This window comes from Amblyomma maculatum, chromosome 3 (assembly GCF_055883805.1).
Source record: "Amblyomma maculatum isolate TAMU_Amacu chromosome 3, ASM5588380v1, whole genome shotgun sequence".
In the NCBI taxonomy this organism is placed as follows: domain Eukaryota; kingdom Metazoa; phylum Arthropoda; class Arachnida; order Ixodida; family Ixodidae; genus Amblyomma; species Amblyomma maculatum.
This window is the reverse complement of record NC_139346.1, coordinates 148,365,093-148,390,053: the sequence shown is the minus strand read 5'-3', so window position 1 is coordinate 148,390,053 and position 24,961 is coordinate 148,365,093. Positions and strand designations below refer to the sequence as shown.

Here is a 24,961-nt window from a genome sequence, read left to right as displayed (position 1 = left end):
CGCCACTTGCGTAGGTGCATGCCAGCCTTGTGCATAATGCGTTGCGATTCTTCGCAGATGCGTGCCGCCTCCTCCAAGGTGTCGGCGCCTGTTACCAAATCGTCGACATATAAGTCATTGTTGAGAATATTGGCTGTGCTGGGATAAAGGTCTTGCATTGACCCTATGTGGTACCTCAGAGTTGCTGCCAGCAAAAAGGGGCTTGATGTTGCCCCGAATGGCACTCTAGTCATTCGGTATGCCTTAATAGGAGGCAGAGCTTCTGAATGTTTGGGGGCTCGCTCGTACCAAAGAAAGCGCAAAGCGTCACGGTCGCTCTCCATGAGCTGCACCTGGAGGAATGCCTTTTCGATATCGGACATGGTAGCGATGCTGTGGGTTCGGAACCTGATTAGAATGTCTGCGAGGCTTGGATTCAAATTTGGTCCAGCAGAGAGCACATCATTTAACGAGAGCTCACCTCTTGCGCTCGAAGAGGCATCGAAAACAATCCTCAGCTTAATGGTCTCGCTAGTCGGCTTGACAATTAACGCCTCGATGCGGGAGGTAATAAATAGGTCCCTTTAGGGACTCACCATTTTCGTTGACTTCCTCCGCATGCCCAGAAATCAGTTACTCTCTCAGCGCTAGTTCGTAAGCTTGCATGTTGTCTTTGTTTTTTATCAGCTTTGTTGTTAATGACCGAAGCCTCTGAGTAGCGATGACCTTGTTGTCTGCTAAATCCGAGACAATCTCCTTCCAAGGCAGGGCGACTTGATGACGGCCGTCTTTATAAGTAGTGCTTTCTTGAAAGTTTCTCAGCACACCGTCTTCCTTTCCTGTGACTTCTGTGTCCACTATTCCGAGATGCTCCAGTTCCCAAAATGATTTCAGCTGACTGGAGAGATCATCATCTTGCTCGGCGGTCAACAACACGCGCATGGCTCCGGTCGTTGTGAGACAGGTCTTCGCTACATTTTTGGTCAATGTGCCTTGCAGTGTCCACCCAAAGACGGTCTCCACGGCGACGAGCCTGCTAGTGACCCGCTTGACATCTCCTGTAGTGACGTCCTAGTAGTGGTCAGCGCCAATCAGGAGACAGACTCCGGTGTCCTGTCGATAGTCGTCCGGGACCAGGTCAGCGAGTTGGAGCCCTTGGTCTGCAACCAGGCGAGTAGCGGCAGCGCCAGGGGGTGGTAGGAAGTCCCCAGAAATTTCTGGAACCTCGCGGGCCTCGACTCGCATTACATGGTCGTTATGCCGGCTCCGCAGCCACACCTCGACTCTGCTGCATGTTGTTACATTTGGCTTGGTGGTCCCGAAGGTGTAATTAGCGAGACGTTCTTCTGCAGCCACTCGAAGCTTGAGACGCTGAGAAACGCCTTGTTTTATGAACGTTCTCTGGCTACCACCGTCGAGTAGAATCCTCACCAAGGTGCGCTTCTCTCCCGATTATGCCCAGGCTTGTGCTGTCTGTAAAAGCATACGAGGCGTACAGCCAGTCTGTGCACCCTGCAACGATGAATGCATGGTAGTCTGAGGAGGTGCACAATTGTTTTCTTTGAGGGGGGCTGTCGACTTACTAACTTCGCAGACGCCTGTCGCGTGCCGGGCGGAGCATTTCGCGCACTTGAGCCACTTGACTGTTCTGCACTCGGCGGCACGATGGTTCTTTTTCGTGCATTTGAAACACCGTCTCTCTTTGGCCATTATTTCTCTCTTGACATCTGGTGAAACGAAGGCCGCGCAGTCTGCTGTAACGTGATCTTCTGCTCCACAAAATGAACATTGTGACTCGTGGTTTTTTACAACAAAGATTGATGCAGTTGGCGGTCTTCCCTTTAGGCTTGACTCTCTCTATGAATAACGGAAAAGGGTCAAATTTGCCCTTACATTGCGGCGCATGCCCTTTGGCTACGCCTGATAAAGCATGCCAGCCTTTGCTGGCTAGAACCAAAATCTTAAGGCGCAGTCGTAACCAGGTAGCACGTGAACTCGCAGAGGCTTTTTTCATTGATAAGTCAGGTGATGAATGCGTAAGCGATTCTAGTATCAAATTGTATAAGAAAGAGAGAACTTTCATGGCATGTGCGCTTAGGCATTGATTGGATAAGCTTCAAGGTATATATATATTTGTGTTCTTTCTGAATAAAATCAGTCGCGAGTTTGCGCCCGTCCATGTCCTCTCCTCGTCCGTGTCTCTTTTTTTAGCGCAATTCCCTTTTTTAAGTATGACTCTCTCGGTTTAAGGTGCTTGTTCAGGGTCTGTCGGCTGCTGCACTGTGCTCGTTCTCTGCTTTCCACTTCCATTCTTAAGAACTCGAGGAAATCTTGGAGCTCGTCTTGGGGAACGGTTGTAGCACTGGCCTTCCCTCGGTAATATTCAAGGCAAAGCTGATCTGGAATGCTTTTCCGAATTACAGTCAGCAACAACACGCCGTACTTGCTCGATGTCACGCTCAGTGCCTCGCGGCTTCGGACCCCAGACTGTACCTCATCATAAAAGGTCCTGAGCCGTTCTGTTTCATGGAGGCTGTTCACCGGACGAAAACCGAGCAAGCGAGACATGTGTTCCTCGATGATGACGTCCTCCCTGCCAAATCTTTCTGTCAGGGTCTTGATGGCAACGACATAGTTCTCATTGCTTAACGACAAACCCTCAATAGCCGCGGCAGCCTTCCCTGTAAGATAGCTTGTTAGGTACTGAAATTTATCGATTGGTGAAAGAGCTCCGTTCTCGTGAATAGTTGCCTCGAATTGGTTCCAAAATCTCTGCCATGATCGCAAGTCCCCATTGAATTTGACGATTTTGAGCTTCGCCAATTTCGTTGTTGTCGAGGGTAGCTGGCTTGTGGTAACGTTGGTGTGGACTAACTGCTGAGAATTAGGCTCGCAATAGGCCCCCGTTACTGATGAAGTTGTCGATCGGTCTTCGCTTGAGGCGTGATCTCGCAGAGCTCTTTTGATACGCGTTTTAGTGACGCTTATCTTCTCATTGTAGGCAGAGCTTGCGGACAACTCTGCGTCAAGCTCCTAAAGATCTATTTTCTTTTCAATGCTGTCGTTGACTGCTTTTAACTCTTCTGACTGCTCGACAAGAAGGTCAATTGTTCTTCCAGCTCACCGCTTTCGACTGCAGGCTGTTGTAGAAGGTTGGCGACTGCTGCAACAACCTTGTCGATGGCCTGTCGTAGTGCCACTTGCTCCTTTTGAAGTCGCTCCGTGTCGCCGTAGAGGACAGTTCACCAACACTTTCCGGGTTTCGGCACCAAAATGTAGAGTTCCTAGTTTTTCTTTGTTAGGTTAGTCTCACTGTACAGCGACCACCACGGAGCGATGCAAGCAAGGTCGCGCCACGATTCTCCTTTACTGCGCGTTACTCGTTCGGGCGGCAGGGCCGCGCACGCAGGAGCCTCAAAAGAACGACACACACACGTTCGGTAACGGTTAAGAGACTAGGTTTATTTTACAAGAGTCGGACAGCACTGGAGAGGAGAGAAACATGAAAGGAGGAGAGGGAGAGAGCTTTCTGCTGTGGCTTCGGCATGCTGGTCTTCGCGGGGCAGGAGCGGGCCATCTGCAGCTTCGGCTCAGGTTTCGCTTGCGTGTTGGAAGTGCGGACAAATTCCTGGAAGCCGTTTGTGTTCTCGTTTCTTCTTCCTGCGCTCTTCTGGTGCCCCCCCCCCCCCCCCCCTATGTGCAGCGTTTTCCACACGTGTATCCTCCATTTTCTACAGATGGCTCCGATGCTCGCCCGTGGGCTGACCCAAGCTCTACGACTGATCGGCAAGCCTTCTGTTCACGGCGTAGCGCCCTGTGCAATATTACAATATTTTACAATAATATTCTATTACAATATATATATATATATATATATATATATATATATATATATATATATATATATATATATATATATATATATATATATATATATACATATATATATATATATATATATATATATATATATATATATATATATGCAAAGCAAAGCGCGGGGGATTGTTTTTAAATTTTTATTTTGCTATTGAGCTGAATTAGTACTTTATTCAGTTTATAGAGAAAGATCATTAAATACAAAACAGAAGGAACAATAACGCCCCGCTGGTGGGAACCCAATCCATGGGCTCCGAATATCGCGTACGGTGCTCTTACCACCTGAGCTACATTGACGGCTGCCCAACCTTGTACTTTTTTGGGTATAAATGTTGCCTGTAACCTAACCTTGAAAGTGTTCAGCAGCGCCACCCATCCATAACTGTGGACATAGTTTATCAGTTCCATCTTTATGACTAGGATAATTCGTGGCATTATCGTGTTATGGTCAAAGGATCGCGCCTTTCTGAGCACTTGCGCATCTTCCACAAGCTGAGCGTAGTACGAATAATGGATCTATTTCACATTTGTCCCGTCATTACGGCTGTTCCACGTTCATTTCGAGTTTTACGTTAAGGGAAGAAGTCACTCATGATAAATGAACTATTTATTTCTGCAACCTGCACTCATATTATCTTCCCTCTGCGATTGCTAAAGGGCAGCGAGAGAACACGCACACACACACGCGCGAACACACACACACACACACACACACTCACACACACACACACACACACGCACGCACACACACGCGCACACACACACACACACACACACACACGCACGCACGCACAGAGAGAAAAATCAAGTAGTGTTTTTGCTACTCAGCAGAGCCCGTTGTTGGGACTTGGTTAGCGACGCCATCGGCTCCTCCGGTGTCGGTGCCGTGCTCGAAGAAGCGAGAGGCTCAGTTGAGAGGAGAAGACGAAGAGACTTTATACAAGAGTTTACATGTTCAAGGTTCACAGTGAGAGAGAGCTCGCATAAGCTGGGGCTCGGTATAACTAGCGAAAAAGTTCCCCAGGTCCCCAAACAGAGTCCCTAGGCACGCACGTCACATGACGTAACTGCGGGAGAGAGTCCAGAGGAACGTCCAGGGTCAAAGGGCAGCTTGGCGCGGGTTAAAATTTATGACCGCGGCGGAAGCGGCCGCTCCTTGGAGGTGGTATCCGAAACCACTGGAAGGGGCGGCGCCGCCGGCTCCGTCCGCTCCGCTTCACGGCAAATGGCCCCGCGGTCGCGTCTCGGCTGCGGCGCGAAGTGACGAAAACCGAGCAGTAGACAGCACCGCGTAAACGCAGTTCTTGTGAGATCGGCGCCAACTGCTCTGTGTGTCTCTCTTTTTGGGCGGAGAAGGCGCAGACAGTCATAAATTCCCGATACACGTCGAAACAAGGACTGAAGAGAATGCGTGGCACAGGAAGTCGTTCACTGTGGCCTCTTGGAAAGGCACTTGGCCAGATGTCCCTTTGAAGCCGCCGTCCGGACGCAACACCGTACAGAAAAATAATCTATTCCTTCTTTCTCAAGCCATACGCATAGAATGTTTACGAACTTGCACATTTAGCGCGTTTTACCGTCCAACGTCTGGTCCCGTCCCAGTGCGAAATGTTTTCCGTTTTAAATATATGTACAAAATTGCCCAAAATATTCGCATTCGAGAGGCTTCGCAATATTTAACCCTGCACATCATTTCGTCCATGCTATATGCTGTGCCCAAAAATAATAACGCCGAAAAAAAAAACACTATAAAAGTGCATGGCTATTATTTATTTTTTTCTTAGTTTTTTGTGTTTAGTTTTAGAGCGGCACCAATACGCTGGAAGGCTGGCGTGCAGCTGTCATGTGATAAGTAAACAATGCTACAGAGAAGGACTTCATATTATTGTAAGGTTGTTGCTACCGCTTAGTAGAGCTCACACAAATGAGCATCCATAGCACAATAACTGTTTCCTAGTAATAAACAAGTAGTACTAGCAGTAGGCAAATCTTATGTTACGCCTTCCAAAAATCCTGCTTGCTATACGAGTTCACCACGCGTGAAAAATTGAAACAGGCAGTTTTATTCAGCCGGTTATAAACCAAATCATGGAGCACCCACCTTGCTTATGCCCTCAACCTAAGTAGAACCCTCTTGGTTAGCCTTCACGTTTCAGCTCTATATGTGAGTACAGGTAAGATGCAACTGTTGTATACTTTCCTCTTGAGCGATACCGGTAAGCTGCTAGTCATAATCTGCGAGTGCTTACAAAATGCGCTCCATCCCAATCTTGTTCTTTTGTTATTTCCTTTTCATGGTCCGGATCTGCGGTTACTACTTGTCCTAAGTAGACATATTCGCCAACAACTTCCAGTGCTTCGCTACCTAACGTAAACTGCTGTTCCTTCTCGAGGCTGTTGATTATTACTGTAGTCTTCTACATTTCCTGTCTAAGTCATGAATCATTATTTGCAGTTCGCCCCCCTAGTTACTTAGCAAGGCAATGTCACCAGCAAATCGCAGATTACTGAGGTATTCTCCATCTACCCTTATGCCTAACTGCTCCCATTCCAAGTCTCTGAATACCTCCTCTAAGCAAGCTGTGAATAGTACTGGGGAGATCAAGAAATTTTGTTACTTTTTTTATGCAGAACTATGGTTGCTGTGCAGCCACTATATATATCCTCCAGCACTTTCACTTACGGCTCGTCTACCCCCTGATTTCACAATGCCTGCATCACCGCCGAAGTTTCAACTGAGTCAAATGCTTTTTCGTAGTGAATGAATACTATGTATAAGGGCTGATTATATTCCGAGCGTTTTTCTATCACCTGGTTGATGGTGAAATAAACCTAAGCCTTATCAAACAGAAACCGAACAAAACGCCGTTCTCGCTTCGCCTAAGTAGGTTTAGCCGGGTTAAAGCACAGCCATTTTTCATCTGAGGATAATGGACGGCTCTTACGATTGTGATCTATTTCTACAAATCCTACGTGAGGCGGCATATGCAGTCATATCAAGTGATTGCGGCTGACGCTTCCGAAAAAAAAAGTTACGTTCGATTGGAGTTAATAGGGCAAATGCGGATTAAGTGTGCTACAACTGTGTTGGCATATTTGTTTTCATGGTTTGATTTGGACCGCTATTGTACGTCATGGTTGAGGGTTCTTATTCTTAATCATTAAATAAGAGCATTAAATAAGAGGGCTATGGAACGAAAAATGGTAGGGGTAACATTAAGAGACAGAAAGCGTGCAGAGTGGGTCAGAGAAATAACTCAAGTTACCGACACTCTAGTGGAAATTAAGAAGAAGAAATGGACATGGGCAGGACATCTAGTGCGAAGAGAGGATAACCCGATGGTCGCTGAGGTTAACAAACTGGATTCCAAGGAAAGGAAAGCGTACCAGGGGGCGGCAGAAAGTTAGGTGGGCGGATGAGATTAAGAAGTTCGCAGGGGTCAAGTGGACGCAGCTAGCACAGAACCGGGTTAAGTGGAGAAATATGGGAGAGGCCTTCGCCCTGCAGTGGGTATAATCAGGCTGATGATGATGAAGAGCATTAAGTCCAACTGAGGGATATAAATTTTAAAAGTACATTCATCCGTTCAAAGCAACACCACAACAAAATATCTGCGGATCTTCCTTTGACGCGCTTCTAGTTTTCTCTTTATTCCTAAAACGCACCTTATTACTTTTTATGCAGTCTTAATTACTCGTGAGCCCGAAGGGAACTTAAAAAGCCCGGTTTTATGGGCCTAACTGTGAACATATTTCTATCAATATGTTCACAAAAGTATTTTACAATATTCATCAGTTGCCACACATTTGCTTATAAACGTATGCCGATACTTTTCATCATTGTCATCACCAGCATCATCAGCCGGATTATACCTGCTGCAGGGCGAAGGCAGTTTTCTTATTACTCAAATATTAACCGGGTCCTGTCCTAGCTGCGCCAATTGTTTTCTGCGTACTTCTTAACCTTATCCGCCCACCTAACTTTCTGCCGCCCCCTGCTACGCTTTCCTTCCCATGTAATCCAGTTTGTTACCATAAGCAACCATCGGTTATGCTGTCTTCGCACTATATGCCCTGTCGATGCTCATCTCGTTTTTTTTTTTTTTTATATCCACTAGAAAGTTATTAACTCGAGTTATTTTTCTGACCCACACTGCAGGCTGCCAATCTCTTACCGTTACACCTACCGCTTTCCGTTTCATAGCTCTGTGCGTTGTCATCTAATTAGGTAGAACTCTTTTCGTTAGCCTCCTCGTCTCAGCCCCAGACCTGATTTAGTTGCGCACTATGAGCGACAGAGAAACCTCAGGAGCAAACGGCAACGGCAACCAACGCCATTCCCATAATTGTTTGAATAATGGTATCATATGTTGCCACAGCTGCCTCGAAAGGCTATCTAACCAAGCTGGACTTGATATTTGCGTGTGACTAAGCGGTAAATCAAATAATTCTGCCTGTTGTTTGTTTACCGGGAAATAAAAGATCACATGAGCTATACACGGAGGAATATTAGTAGCGGCTGAGTCATACTGAGCAGTCAATTATTGGTTACAATAGAGACAACAGCTGCTCTCTGATTGATTACTGTAGAGTGACTGCCGCCTTTAGGTACAATAGACTCATGATCTCTATGGAATGATAGATGTGACGGTACCCTAGCTCCCTCCTGACTCGACTCTTATCGACTCTTTGGCACACTTAAAGGGGGACACTGGGCTAGATGTTGATCTTTAGATTCCTGGTCCTTGTCTAGGGTTCGTTACCATGTGCATTGAATCCTTAGTACCCACTTAACCTTCCGCTAAATGTGCAATGCGTTATCATTCGAGATTTCTCCTTCGCCAGAGCTCTTTTTCGTCAGCCCAGGTTCTGCTCAAGTGCCCGGCTGACCTTTAGTTACTAAAGAGCTTTCGTAACACGATAGCGAAAGGAACGGAAATGATTGTAGCTTACGGCAAGCTAAGAGACACAAAATAGAGATTTAGTACAGTGTACCTAGACCGTTAAAAGCGGCGTACACTTTACATAGGCGAAATGCTCTTATCATTCGTTGTTACCGCAGCTGAGCTTCAAAAGTATTACATATCAGTCGTTGTTTATAACGAATATATAGAGCAATGCTAATTTCCCCAATCAAAATCCCCTAACAATGCCCCGGCAGCTAAACTTGTGGGCAAGAGGAAGTGTAAACATACTGGAACTATCTAGGAAAAAAAAAGTACAAAGTACGAACAGCTAGAACAAGTATAACTTCCTTCAGACGGCTTGCATAATGAAAATATTTCAAATAATTTCTTCTGTGTAATTGTACTAAATTGTTGAAATACATAACAAGCCGGCACAAATCCCCAAACCCATTTCTGTTTTGGCCCTTTAGTTGTGCTCAAGCCTGAGACATTGCAGACGCTAAGGTAGTTTGAAGGCTCCAATAGGCTTTATAGATCCTCGGAGCGCCTTTCGAGGGTGCGCAAAAACTATTGCGCAGGAGCAGTGAGAGCCGTAAGCAGGGCTTCACGCATCGTCTGCTACAGTGCGCTCTTTATTGCAGGGAAGGGGGCTTCAAGTTCAAGGTTTCCGAATGAGCACTAAAGGGGTAGTCGTTTTCTCTTGGTGTATCGTGACATTGCAACTTCGCAGCTGCGAAATTTTCATGGCGAAGTTTACCGATAGATATAAATAGTCAGATCGCCCCGCTGTCTGCCGCTGAGTGCCCTGCTTTTGCGTGCCATTCGGCGATTAAGACTACAGGAACGTTGCCTTATCGCAAGTGCGACACAGAATGCGGTTCCTGCCCGTGTAGACCGAGAGCACAATATCGTCTGGTGTCTTCAATGTTTTCTACTCGTGTGCTCAATATTCCCAACCACGACTCAATATTGAGCTGAAGAGCGGATATCGCTTGGAAGGTCGTCGCCATGTTTTCAGACTAAGTACTTAAAAACCCGAATGCTTACTTCTGAAAATCGCGTGCTTACGGTAACGCTATTTATACGGTAGTGTTCTGCAAAATCTGCTCTTAATATGTTTTTTTCCCTCTAAGCACGCAAAAGCAAAGCGCGCTAAACAAGCTATCTGCTGTCTCGAACTCAGTGGTGCCGCGCAAAATGTGGTTGTCTCAATCTTGTTTTATTTACTGTTCAGCTGTTTACCTGAACGCTCATATCGCACAGCCTCTGAATTCGTCGTAGCAAATGGTTCATTCCTGGGTTACTGCTGCACTGCCCGTTCATTCTACTAATTCATCCTTAGCTTCTTGTTCTTCGCATCTGCACGAGTACGCGACCACATTGCGCGTTCTTCGCCTTCACACAATCTCACACTCGGCCGCAGCAGGCGTGACGCCCACCTCTCACTGGATGAAGCTGGCACGGCTCCCCTCCGAGCTCACCCGAGTTACGCCGGCGCAACTCAGGCGTTACATCTGCCCTCACCTCTCTAGACCTGTCGCAGGTGCAGCGACGCCTCTCCGAGTTTACTCCATTTACTCATAGTCTTACCTTTTCTCTTTTGGCTCCAGGTGACGCGATGTTCCTCTGAGCTTACCCGAGTTTTGTTCCTACCCTCACCTTTTCCCACCGCCGGCAGGTGTCACGACACACCTGCTAGCCTACTCCATTACTCCTAGTACCGTGCTCCTAGTCATGTTTCTTCTCGTTGACTGCGGGTGGCCCAGAGATTTTCTGAGCTCATCCAAGATTTGTTCGATAGCGTGGGCTCGCGTTCGTGGGAATGAAGGGGAGGGGGTTGCTCACTGTAAAAAAACGGATACGAGGAAACAGCGGGGTCTGCACCACCGCGGCTTCGTCTCTGACCTCGATGCTGCGAATGATAAAACGCAAACTACAAAACTGGCGTCGGGATTACAAAAATGGCCCCTTTAAGCTCGAGTGCTAGGGGGAAGACGTGCACATCGAACAACAAATAAAAAAAACCACACCAATGATGGAAGATTTTGTTCATCGAGTGAATGACAAAATACGATAATTAGAAAGCGAAACCTAGCGACTGTCTTATGGTTCTTCGAGCTGCTTCGCGCAAAACCTGGAAATGCTTGGCCGCGTCATTTTATTTCAACCGAGACATCTCTACGTTTCTTGCGTTTTTCTGGGCCCGTGACTATTATATGCTGTTCCAATGGCTAACGATTTCTTATTGTAAATCTACAAATAGTAAGCGGAGACAATGGCCTAGCCGATTTGTGTGCACTCTCTTGCTCAGAGTAAATAATCCTGCCTTGGACCGCGGTTTGTTCATATGCAGCGTCGTGAAGGAATGCAACTTTTATAAGACGATTATGATCTAACGTATTGTCATTGAATGCCATTCTGTTCTTGATATCTCTCCGTCCTTCGGATACCCACCTCACCAAATACGCTTGCTTTAATCAGGCCCGAAATTGTACAAAACTATCCAGGCTTGAAATGTCCCTGATAGTTGAAATGTCCCTGATAGTGATAGATAGCTCGGCTATGTTTTCTTGTAACATACCTGGCCTGTTATTTACATAGCCATGGATCTTCTAGAATGAAGCTGTAGTTGCAGAAAATATTAGGTTGATTATCTTACACGTGCCAGAGCACAGAGGTAGCAGAGGTGTTCCATCGTGCTTGGGAATGCCCTTACAAAAAGGTCGTGAACAGTCTTTAGAATCTGTATTAACACCTTATTGACTCTATCAATATTGTACGTACTTTTAATCTGTATGAACATGCGTAAATACGAAGTTTATACACGGTTACTTTTGTGTATATAAATTAGTTCATATAAAGTTTGTACATAGCAAGTTGTTAGGTGAATATACTTCTCTGTATATACTCCTATTAATATACAGCAGGGGCGTAGCCAGGGCTCTGTTTCGATGTCAGAAACCCTTCCGAAAGTTTTTGAACTCCTTCTTTCGGCCTTTTGTGCAATTTTTTTTTATCGATGCCGTATAACGCCCTCGAAAATTATTTCTGGTTATACCACTCATACACAGCTATTAAAATATATTGAAGCAATTTGGCATGTCAGAAAAAATGTTCAGATCGAAAGTATATAGTATTAACTGACCGAGTGCATGCTATTCATTGCAACTCATATTTGAATTACATTTTTTATTATGAATAGCATCTGTTAAAAAAGAAATGGAAACGGAAAATTGATACGATCAATTTGCATGAATTATAGATAAAAACGTATAAGGTTATATTTAGAAAATTTAACTGGTTACAATTTCGCTCTTTCTTCATCGCGCATTTCTTAATCAAGCGTCCGCTCTTGTTGAGGACGCACTGAGTCCTTTTATCGAGCTCGCTCGCACAATTAAATACAAAAACATCACAAATGGAAGGTAAACGCACCGCGCCGCCGACTTTACAGTGGAGAATGCGCGCTGTGGGTGTTGTCGGGTTACATCACGCGATGCTGAGACGCACGCCCTGGACTCTCGGATCCACGTAGCTCATCCCTCAGAAGCTATATGGGCGAAACTTTAGAATTATATATTGGCATACACACAATGATAGGGTATATGCACATGTACAGTAAGCTACCGAACGAGCCCCCCCCCCCCCCCCCCCCCCCCCTTCTCCGCTTTCCTTCTCACGCGCCGAAATTACTGGAAAATGGAGGGTGCATTTCCCTGGCAAGGACCAAATTTTCATCCGAAAAAAAAAATGAATTTGTATTTTTTTTTCTTTATCGACCCGATCGTGTTTAAAAGTGTGCTCCCAGACGCATCCGAGCCAACCCGCTGTGCATATATGCCCCTGTCCACCACTTATGAAAACAAATCGGCGCCCGCCGCCGACATTTTCTCTCGCCGCGCTCAGTATGTTAGCGATTGTCTTATTCTCTTATTCACTTCTGCGCCGCCGCTCCCGTCAAGGCAGCGGCCACATCTCAGCCCATCTGTTCCTGACCGCGCGCATCGTATGTTTCGCTCGCGGAGGTTATCCGACACCACCTAGCAGCCTTTGGACATGTGAGTCAACCGAGCGAGCGCTCTACAGGTTCTGCTTTTGTTTGTTATGTTTTTGCTGGAGGTGGTGTCTGGGTGAGGTGCGAGCTTAGGGCAAGGGTAGGGTAAGGAAGCGCGCTAATGGTAAGGGAAGAGGGGGGGGGGGGGGGTGAGAGAAGGCGCGGCGGCTGGGGAGGGGGGGTGGGGCGGCGAACTAACGCACATAACGGCACAGAATGCGCCAGCAGAAACACGCATATTCGCTCGCAGCCTTCGCATAGCGTTCATGCAGCCTCGTGAACTATATCAGCGCGCAACCTGCGGTCCGCGGCACCGACCTCTGTAAATCAATTAAGCGCCTTTACGGCACAATTAACACGCACAATTAACACGCACTTGACCCGAACCACGGAATATCGACCAGCTGTAGCTGAACATATTCATCCTACCGCTGTGATCCATTGGGAACGTTATGCTAGTTCTAGTCGCAACCACCCTCTCGAGAGATTGGCTACAAGCTGTCCTTCAAATTCAATGCGCGGGAAGGATGCAAGGAGGCGCTTGGCCATCAGAGCGCGGCTTCGAGCTGGAGGAGGGGGGGCGTCTAGCCGCCCTGCGAGCAAAGCACACAGCAGTGCGCACGCACGCACGCATTCTTTTTTTTTTTCCCTAGAAGTGCGGGAGGTATGAAAGGAGAAGCGGGCAGGCTAGCCAACGTAGACAGCGCGCGGTATCAAACCTGTGACGGCTTCATTTACGCGCCCTTCAATCAATCAATCAACCAATCAATCAATTTTTTGTTTTCAAATCCAGAGGACGGGGGGGGGGGGGGGGGGGGGGGAACCTCGGCGAGAAAGCAGTTGCACACTGCTTGAGAGTGCCGAGGACCCTCGCAAACATCAGCAGGTGACAGCTCAACAGGAAGCTAGTTTACATGGAACGCATTACAGGCATAAACATTGCAGACATTACAGAGATGAACAGCAGCAAAAGCAAAAAAAGGAAAGACAAGGAAAAAAGATATGTGTTCACCGAATAACAGCGCAATTTCACGGTATTACCGCAGTGATGTCATCAATACAGCAAAAAGGATGGGTTTAAAGTTTCACAAAATATTCACAGAGCAAAGTTGTCTCCGAGTAACAGTAACGAAATCAGCAATCAGCTTTTCGTGTTTATTTAGCACAAATGTATGATGCTCTCAGTCTTGAGAGCTATTTCTTTTTCGCCTGTGCAAAGCTGCATGTGTGTGAGCGCGCGTGCGTGCAAATAACTCATGCGCAGGTACTCAATATGTGTGGCCCCGCATACGGTCAGAACTCAAGTTTTCATTACAATGAGGAAAGCAAACACACGATCCATGCAGCGCGCTGTGATGAAGCGGCGTTCCACTAATCCCGCCTTTCGGCTGAGCAGCGCGGCGCGACAGCGCGACTGGAAAAAAAAAAAGAAAGCGAACTCCACAAAACACGTGATGCAGCTTCATGTGTCACGTGATTGCGCACCGAAACCGAAACTCCCGTGACTGAGAGGCGGCGTTTGGCTGTTTGGCGACGTCGAGCGTGGAAAATAGTTCGTTCTGCCAGAAATCTTCAATGTAAGTTGACAAACTTTTTCATTCCTTTCTTATAAACGCTTTGCGCATACTCGCGGAAAATTTTGTGTTTCAGAAGGGAGCAGTTTTTACATTACAAGCGTTTACCCATTTTTTACTTTGCTGCATACTGCACGCCCAATGCTCTAGGAAGTTTTTTCATTGTTTAGCGTTTTTATCACCTAGTTAAGTTTTAAAAAGTGATCCTCGATTGTCCGCGGCCTCTTTCCGATCAGTTTGCAACATAGTTCAGATCTTTAAGGCGTTTTTTTGCGGAGTTATTACTAATTCTTCAAAGGTAAACAACCGCTTGGCCTCGCAGCCATAACCGTCAAATTTCAAATATTGAGAGGGGCCTTGTACTGCGTAAAAGCTATGTGGACGTATAAAACCTGTCATTTTTAAATTCCATCAGATGTGTGCGATCGCTCGCTACCTATCTGTTTTATTTATAGCGTTTCTTCGTTGAGCTATTTGCTAAAGCGCTAACCGCATGAGGCGACAATTCGCGGCGATATGCCGCGCGACGCCGTCGCGCGACGGGTTGAGGGCCGCCAAAGCATTGCCGCTCGTCGCTGTCGCTCGGTTTCTGGGTTCTTAGAAAATTTCGAGTGTCGCCCGGAAGCAGCTCGCGAGGCAGCCAATCGCAGAGGGCTTTAGGGTGCTCAACTTCCGTTCTGGCTTTTTCTTCTTTTATTAAGTGTGAAGTTTGTTTTCCTAGTCTGGTTCGGGCGAAGAACCTGGTGCCTTCACGCGCTCACTTCGTCTGATTCGTGTATATATGAGTGCATCGAGATAATTCAGTAAAAACTTGGAAGGGTAATAAAAGAAAAAGGTTAGCGTGGCTAGATATTGTTAATTTCCGAAAGGAGCAGGAGAACGTCACTGCTTGCAATGCAAATCGGCATCGCAGTGTAGTAGCGCACCGCTGCGCTGTGACCCTTTAAAATACGATGTGTTACAAGAAATTTCATCAGTGTCTTATCGTACTTCATGCTGTTTAGTGTTAGAAATGGGATATAGCGTGATTGCATTCCCCTTGACCGAATGACGAGGCGGCGGTAACAGAGCAACGCTGAAAACGCGCCTCTGTGTCGCTGGGCCCCGTCGCTCCGTGCGGTATGCACCAGCGACAACGACAGGCGTTGGCGGCGGCGTCGCGCGACGGATCGCTAGGGGTTGTCGCCTCATGCGGTTACCGCACAGTCCATAAGCAACGACTTTCCGCGTAAAATTAGGTTTTTAAGCTTTCCTTTAGAGTAAGCACAGATTGGGGGGGGGGGGGGGAGGGGGGGTGATATATAATTTTATTTATAACAATTCACAGACTTCAACGCAGTAATAGTTATTTTAGTACAGGCCCAGTGTTCTTTTTCTTTTTTTTTTAACGGAGGCGTGGCAAGTTATGTGGGTCAAGCTAACAATTGGCTGTGAATTAAGCGATTAGAGCTTTCAAACTTAGCCTTCTGTTTTGTTTAATTTCTAAGAACCTTCCAGCTTCACAGAGAAACAGCATATTTTGAAAAGTGAATTTCAACTGTGAAAGTTCTTCGTTTATTAATGTTTGACATTGCTGACAAGGGTCCGAATTGAAACAGATGATAGGATCGAGTTTTTTGGTAACTTATGGCATGTGACCTAGAGCTGCTAGGAATTCATTTTCTGAGACAGCTTTTCTTTAGGAGTGTAGGGAAAGTAATGGTATGTTATGGGTTTTGAGAAGCATGGATTTAATGAAGCCTTTCTTTTACTGCATTTACGGCTTGTTTGGCAATAATGCTTGCAGTGCAGCTGATGCAATTGTATTGTCACACTGCTTTTGCAGCAGATTTCATCTGCCATCGAGGGAGTGCTGCCTGAATATGAAGCAGACAGCGTCATGAATCTGTTGAGGCAGTTTATTCTATCAGCCATGGGTGCCCTGCCCTAAAGCATCCTTCCTGTAAAGGAGACATTGAATTGGTAGGTATCACATGCTGATGTTTTTTGCATTCATGTGTTTGCTTTATAACTGTAAAATTTTTATTGGTTCATGCTTTGCATTTATTGTTTTCTTTTGAGAGTATAAAGGGCGGATGTTTAACAGGCTTCATTAAAGCAAAGCTTGAAACCAGCTCGGTGTTGTTATATGATTCTTGCTGTGTTTTTAGCGCAAGACTGACATGTTGGTGAATATTGCTCATAGTCTGCACTAAAGAAAATTTTTCATGGCCTCTTCAGAGCTTTAAAACAGGAGATATACTTAGCTGTTTTATTGCAGTAGTACCTACTATTTCTAGTTGAGACAAAATTGAGTAAACCTGTGTTTTAATAGCTCAGTGACAAACATGGTTTTATAATATAGCTGACTGCACTGTGCATATGTGTGCATGTTCATGCTGACATTCAGTTACTGTTTATTTAGACTGCCTCAGCATATGTACACATACATTGATGTTTCACTTGAACAAAGTTCAAGGGACCTTAGGAAAAGGTTTGTTGAAATGAAAGTTCATTGGACTGAAATAAATGCGTGGAAGATTGTTTCCATTAGCTTCAAGAAATATTCAGTTCAGTCGTTCAGTCGTGTCCGACTCTTCGTGACCCTATGGACCATGTCACGCCACGCTTTCCGGTCTCTGACTATCTTCCTAACATCACATAATTTCATCTGCAGTGCCTCGAGGATACCATCTAACCATCGCGTTCGCTGCCTACCCCTTCTCCAGCGACCCTCAACCTTTCCCAACATCAAATCTTTCTCTAGCAACTCCTCTCTTCTCATCAGATGACCAAAGTAGCTGAGCTTTAACTTTAGAATTTGACCCTCCAATGAGCAGTCAGGGTTTATGGTCGACAATATCGACTGATTTGATCTTCTGGCAGTCCAAGGAACTCTCAAGAGTCTTCGCCAGCACCACAATTCAAAAGCGTCAATTCTTCGGCTGTCAGCCTTTTTCACAGTCCAACTGTCGCATCCATACATCACAGCTGGAAAGGCCATAGCACGAGTTATACGGATCTTGGTTGGCAGACTATTGTCTCTGCCCTTTACTAGGCGGTCAAGGCTAACCATTGCTCTCTTTCCCAGAAGCAGGCGTCTCCTAATTTCATGGCTACAGTCTCCTTCCGAGGTAATCTTGGAGCCCAAGAAGAGAAAATCTGTCACAAATTTTTAGGTTGTTCAAATCTTATCTGAGCCCATTTATTTGTCACTGCGCTGATTTGCAAGTGAAGAATGCGTAACCTTTTGCAGCCCTTTTGAAAGGACTACAGTGGTTTTGAACTCGATTACTGTGCAAGCTCCTGATAATCTTGCCTATCACAACGGCCTGCTGAGGAGACAAGGCTTTCATTTTCTCCAAGCAGATCATGGTTAACCAAAATGCACACATTTGCAATTCTTGGAGCTAAAGGGCCTGGTAGGGCTGAAGAGCTGGCTTTGAATAGCTATGACTGTACAGCTAATTAAGCGTGCAGACAGCTATGGATTCATCTGGTTACAAGCTAGTTTAGACAGCCAATTCACTTTAAAGCTAAATAACGGCCACTTTTCTTCACGCGATAATGAAGAGTGGTTCTTAACATAAAAATATGCTACAAAGAGTGCGGACTGTGCTTTTTTAAGCGCTCAGTATGACTTTGAAGACACAGGATAGCACCGCGGAAAATGTTTGTTGAACTGAAATGAGCAATAACTGAAGTTTGTTAAAATGAAGTGCGTTTGCATAGTGTTCAATAGAGCTTCAGTGGGGGGATTTAATAAAGTTCGTACAACTGAATGCATCGTCGAAGTGACGTTCGTTCAAGTGGTATTCTGTTTTTCTGTGACTAAATGAGAACATTTACTTTGCTCAAAGCAACATATACACAAATATTTACGTTCTTGCTAGTCACCAAGATTTGCAATTAACTTCCGAACTCATTTTATTCACAACCTAAATAAATGCATCGTTAACCCTAGAGCCAAATAGTTACTAGCAATAACAAAAGTAATATGTTGATATTTATCTGTTGGAGAACATTTTCTGTTTAATTGTTTTGTGTGTTTTTGAGTTCTGCAAACATGAGGGGGCTTGTTACAGAAGGGGTGGGCTGCAAGACGAAGGGAAGTATCAGTGTGGCGGCCCTTTTGTGTTTATCAAATAATAATGCATTCTAACATGTAAAACGAATGCCTTTACAGCCTGCTAAAAATCTTTTTAAATTGCATGTTTGGGTTCTGCCTGGATAAACATAGATGGCAGAGAAAGATCTTTCTTCCATGGGGTGTGAACTGTATTTTGTGCAGAAAGCCAGAGGCTGTCGAACATGTGTTTATAGATTGTTGTGATTGGGTTTTTTGGGGGCAATATCCTACAGTGAACTTTGCTCAAAGATGTCCCTTTAAACCCCCATGGAATTTGGTTCTCAGGTGTTGAAAATTACAACAGTGTTCTGTAAGATATGATAAGGCTATTAAGCTTGCATAGCGCATGGAAGCGCCGAATGGCTGTTTGCCATGCTGATCTTTATTATCAGACCTATCCAAGAGTATAATGAGGGTTTTGTCCAACAGATGATGTTTTGAAAGCTCAGCCATGTGTACCTGTGTTTATCAATGTAGTTGAAAAAGTGATCAGTTTGAATGCGATAATTAGAGGTATTGTATCTAAACTAGCTCTCGGCCAGCCTGTAGTGCTTGTGAAAAGGCAACAGTGACAAGAAGGGTGTTTTGCTAGAGCTTTTAAAGCTCTTAAATCTGTGCAGCTTTGCTTTAGTACATGCATTGTCTCCTGTAAATGGCTAGTTAAATGATTTCTGTTCATTTTATTACAAAAAGTCATTCTAAATCTTTAGATAAGCTTGCTCACCTCTATTGTTTGTTTGCATTGTGTTCACGCATGCTATAGCTGGAAATGATGCAGTATAAGTTACAAGTAAATAAATAAAAGGAGCAGCAACTACATTTCCTTCGTCCGCACATTTTTAAGAGAAACATACATGGGCTCATTAGATTTTAGTGTTATTTGCAACTGTGTTTGATAGTGAAAGATCTTCCTGTCATTGCATAGAAATCTTTCAGAAACTTCTGAAATAGTTTGATACCTGGTGATGTGGAGGTTGACTTCCCAGACAGAAATGTATTCCTATAGTTCATAATGCATCAGCCAAATGATGAGACACAGCCAAGAGGAGGACAGGACAAGGCTGGACTATCAACTGAATGTTATTGATAAGAAGAAAACAACGAAGACTCCCTCCGAAAAGCTCGCGCACAACCCAACCGGTGGAATGGCAGGAAATTGGGAAGATGATGAAGAAGAAAATTCAAAGCCAATTCCAAGTCAAGGCCTTATTAACGACTTTTCTAATAGATGAAATTCCTTACAATGAAGGCTAACCGACGCCTTAGCCACACACTTGTCCTCGGCTTTAGCAATGTAAAATGCTTCAACCAACTCTGCAGAGTTGATTACCATTGCTGTAAACTACACCCGTATTATTGAAGTCAGGTGCACAAAGGGACGGGTCATGCTCCGACTTACACTCTCGGGATTGCACATGTAGCGCAAGATTAGAACTCTCCTTCCCTCCCAGAGAATTGGAGTGCTCCGTCAGGCGCACATTTAGACATCTGCCTGTCTGCCCGTTGTATTTACAGCGAGAAACAAGATAGGAGCTTTGTGCGCTAGAGTTAGAAAGGGGCTCGACAGTGTACCTCGTGATAGTTTTCGTTGTGCAGTGTCACATAAGAAAAAGTTCACCACCTGCAGAAAGAATGTGGTCTACCACGTTCCGCTGAATTGTGGCCGGTGCTACTACGGGCAGACAGGCAGATGTCTAAATGTGCGCCTGACGGAGCACTCCAATTCTCTGGGAGAGAAGGCGAGTTCTAATCTTGCGCTACATGTGCAATCCAGAGAGTGTAAGTCGGAGCATGACCCGTCCCTTTGTGCGCCTGACTTCAATAATACGGGTGTAGTTTACAGCAATGGTAATCAACTCTGCAGAGAGTTCGTTGAAGCATTTTACATTGCTAAAGCCGAGGACAAGTGTGTGGCTAAGGCGTCTGTTAGCCTTCATTGTAAGGAACTTCATCTATTAGAAAAGTCGTTAGTTAGGCCTTGACTTGGAATTGGCTTTGAATTTTCTTCGTCATCTTCTTCCCAATTTCCTGCCATTCCACCGGTTGGGTTGTGCACGAGGTTTTCGGAAAGAGTCTTCGTTGTTTTCTTCTTATCAATAACATTCAGTTGATAGTCCAGCCTTATCCTGTCCTCCTCTTTTCTGTGTCTCGTCTTTTGGCTGGTGCAGTATGAACCTATACCAACGTGCCCAGTCGTCAACCTTGTTGTATTCCTATAGTACCGTATGCATGCACAATAGATAAACGTAACCCCTTGCATATACACTGAATCTTCCACTCTAGAAGAGAATGTTGTGCACAAGCATTTTACTGTAGTTTGCCTCTGTGGAGCATTGTATTTCTAATTCTGTGCTCTTTTTTCTGTTACTCAGCAACATATGAAGTATTCCTTGTTTGTTTCTGTTACTTGTGCATTTGACTTTTCCTTTTTTGTATTATTCGAAATAACTTTCTTCCTGCTGTTCTGACTAGTGTTTTCGTATGCATATGCAGTCCTCTTGATGCTTCATTGAGCCATATCTGGAGACTCCCTGTTGCCGTGGTCTGTGCCGACAAGTAAAAACTAGGCAACCTGACTTCTGGGACAAGTAGCAGTGGGACGTAGTTGCATGGTTTCTTCAGCATCCATGTGGATTTCTTATAAAAGACAGGTATTTCTCCTATATTTGACTTTCATATGTGATCAAGGTTTTACCTTGGTGACAAGCTCTTGAAGGAAAGGATGGACATTTATGGCCCTTATGGCACTTTCTTAATTTCTTACTCTCGGGAATACACTATTACGACTTGTTAACTGCATATGTAGCAAAAATTATGTGTGACTGCATATTCCAGCAGTAAGCTGCATGATTTTTTAAGGATGAAATAATTTAGCTCCTATTGTCGGTAGCCTACTATTGACGAGCCAAAGCAGGCAATATTAGGCATCAAAAAGTGATTATGCGGGGCCGGGTGGGTTTTAATGAGACAAGCTCTCCACATTTTAAGCCTTTGTACAGGGCCAACGTGCCTCCCTGAATGTGTCTGGGACACATGCAAGTCTTGTATCCTCAAAAGGACCTTGTCTAAATTTAAATAAAAGTAGCGCCAACCTATTTTGAGTACGACCAGTTCAGCAGTAAGCTCAAAATTGAAGCAAAAAGGCATTCATGTCCTGTGCGATGTCAGTGCACGTTAAAGACCCCAGCTCGTCAAACGCTCTGAAGTCCTCCCCTACAGCATCTCTCGAAGCCTGAGTTGCTTTGGGATGTTAAACCACATAAGCCAAACCAGTCATTTTTTACCACCCCATCTGACTTGTCTTTCCACGTATCTCCAAACGATAGTGCCTACATAAGACTTGCCACTATTCCTGAGATTACCTAGATTATTATTAAGTATTTATGTATTTTATGATAATGTAATTTTCCTCAGTGGAGCATTGCGTTTTCAATTCCTGGCTTTTCATGCTGTCACTCAGCACCCATATGAAATACTCCTACTATGTTTCTTTTACTTGTGCATTTGACTTTTCCTTTATTATTCAAAAAATCTTTCTTCCTGCTGTTCTGACTAGTGTTCTCATATGTACATGCAGTCCTCTTGTTGCTTCATTCGACCATATCTGGAGACACCCTGTTGCCGTGGTCTGTGCCAACAAGTAACAAGGCAACCTGACTTTCTGGACAAGTAGCAGTGGGACGTAGCAGCATCCATGTGGACTTCTCATAAAAGAAAGGTATTCTAAATTTTGCTTTCTTATGTGATAAAGATTTTACCTTGGTCACAAGCTCTTGAAAGGAAAAGATAGGCATGAGTGGCACTTTCTTATTTTCTTACTCTCTGGGAATACACTATTGAGACTTGTTACCTGCATATGTAGCAAAAAGTATGTGTGACCGCATATTGTAGGCTAACTATAATATACTTCATCATTCCCTATTATCGCTCTTGTATTCCCCTAGGTGCTTGGTGTAGCTGGTCTCCTTCAGTAATTACTTATGTGTGTGTGTCATCTGCTATGGCAAACATAGCCATCACTCAGGAAAAATGGGAGCAAACAGGCATAGTGGCATCACTTGCTGGTAGCATGCACCAAAATGTATGTATACATACTGATACGTTGCCACTCAACATGTGTATTTGCTTGATGTAGCAAATGGCAGAGGAGAGAGTTTATCTGATGATATAGAGGATCAAAAGGAATACAACTAAACACAGCAATAGTCTGTATCTCCTGAGGGTGTTTTGCAGGTACTAGTTTGTACAGAAAGTGGTTGGAAACCAGTTAGCATATTTTGAGGAAAAACAGGCATCTGAGTGAAGAGAGATGTGTGTGTGATGCTAGCACAAAGCGTGCGAAATTGGCAGAAAAATTTTGAGCATGTATATTTCTTTTCTAGGTGACACCGTGATAAATTTTGATATGGCTGGTACATCAAACACACAATGTCGTTGCCGTCGGAAACCAAGTGTTTCTGTGTCAAGGGTTTGTGCAATAAATGAAGGTATGAATTTGCATCTGTTTCTTTTGCCATTCTCACTTTTCACGAAATATTACTTGCATGTAAATAGTGAGTAAAATACACATTATTATTGGACACTTGAAATATAGTTAGCATAACACAAGGTATTATTACTTTGTATGAACACGATTCTTTTAAATAACGGTGGCCAATTATCGGAACACAGTCGTTACAGTGTCCATATACGCTATCAATAGGCTAATCATAGGAGGTATAAATACGTTCTATGTAAATACATTCTATTCAATCACGGTGGCCAATTGTCGGAAGGAAGATCATACATAGAACATACGTGTTCTAAAGACTTTCTTTTGATGGTCGATAGCTTCTATGATCATATTGTCTAAAGACATCGCATAAAGTGATCATAGACATTTTTGTAAGGGTGGTTAACAGGTTTAGATTCGTTAATTCACTTCAATAGGCTTGAAATAAATTCCAGTAAAACAAATACATACTCTTATGATCCAAAGGAGCCAATCCGCCTACGAACATGAGTTTAGAATTTCTCAACGTTCTTACTGAACAATCTTCACCTGTTATGTTTTTGCTCAGATTTGAAAGCAAACATTTGCTTTCAAATATGAGCAGTTTAGTCATTTCTGGAGCTGACACAGAACATATCAAAAATATAAAAAACGAGATGTGGTTCGTCCCGCTGAACATATTGATGTTTCAGGTTCTACTCTTGTTACGTTTTCACCCTCTTTTATTTCTCTTCCGTCTCTCATTCAGTTTTCTTTTGAAAGTTCATTGATGCCTTGCTAGTTTCACGAAAATAGTTCGTATAGAAGAGCCCCGAAACTTCGAGCTTCTGCAGTTGGCTTGTGAGCGTAAGCGAATACAAATTGGCACTGGCTAAAGAGCATCAAATCACGTCCGAGTGCAGCAATGATGCTTTCCCAGCTATTGGAAAGGGTGCTGTTGCAGCTCAGCTGCATACATTAAGACCTTTTCACAAAGTTCCATATCAACACTACTACAGAGCACCGCTATATTTACATTTGAGGCTCAATTACAAGTATTAGGGATCCTTTATTTACCACCATAATAATATTGAAATAGTACGCGCTGGCTTTGAACCTTCTCATTACTAGTGTTACTAAGGAAAAATGTTGGTCTTTTCGTTCTTTGTGATGTATTTCGCAACCTACATTCTTTTGAGCGTTATTTACACTTCAGTAGTGTGTTTTCGCCTTATATTTTCTTCCAAACAATGTATAAACGTAGCTGTCAGGAGGAATACACCCTCTTATGGGAGAAAATATATTACTACAGCGACGTAGACGCAGAGCGATGGTTCAGGGAATGCTGTGACGTGCACTGAGCGAGCGCGAGAGGCAGAATTTAAAATCAATCATCGCCGCTACTCGGGTTTATTCAGTGTGCCCTGTGACCTTGTGCGTTTCTCTTTGGGCGCACGCATTTGCTCGTAGCAATGTAGTATGCCTTAAAAAGAACAATTTCTTGATGAAAACTAGAACTTAAAATTTGAATTTCTTCAGTTGCGGCAAAAATATTTCTGCAACAATATCTGAGTTGTCTGCTCGTACTAAGTCATTGAATAACGGTGTAATAGATCATGCTTCCAAAATATAATTTCAGGAATTGAGGCCTAAACAGTGTTAGCGATAAACGCTATCACGAGATTCAACGATGAAAACCTAGAGGCATGAACGGCTCTAGGTTTTTGGGTACTCCTTTATGCCGCTTTATGACGGAAACGCTTCCCTGCTGAGAGGCGTCGAATTACTTTGGTCATAGTAAGAGTATATCACATGTAACAACAGAATCCTACGAAGCTCACCGACAGGCAGTGGGAATCTAAGCTGTGTGGAGTCATAAATAAGCAATTTGTGGAGACTGAATGGTTGGGTCAGGAACACTTATCACGAGCGCTTGTCCAGTTGTATCTGCTCTATGTGTGTGCCGTCGTTGTTGAGCTTTAATTGTTA

The 24,961-nt window shown here is 44.4% G+C and overlaps 1 long non-coding RNA gene across 2 annotated transcripts; it reads left to right on the top strand.

Moving 5' to 3' along the window:
- The first annotated feature begins 14,322 nt into the window (after window positions 1-14,322).
- Window positions 14,323-22,181, top strand: LOC146196365 (uncharacterized). Of its 2 annotated transcripts, none has more exons than XR_014706106.1 (4): window positions 14,323-14,396; window positions 16,222-16,355; window positions 20,995-21,152; window positions 22,079-22,181. It is a non-coding gene; the product is annotated as an uncharacterized LOC146196365 (long non-coding RNA). The 2 variants fall into 2 exon arrangements; XR_014706105.1 differs by having other exon boundaries at window positions 14,325-14,396; window positions 16,219-16,355.
- Window positions 22,182-24,961: the final 2,780 nt, after the last annotated feature.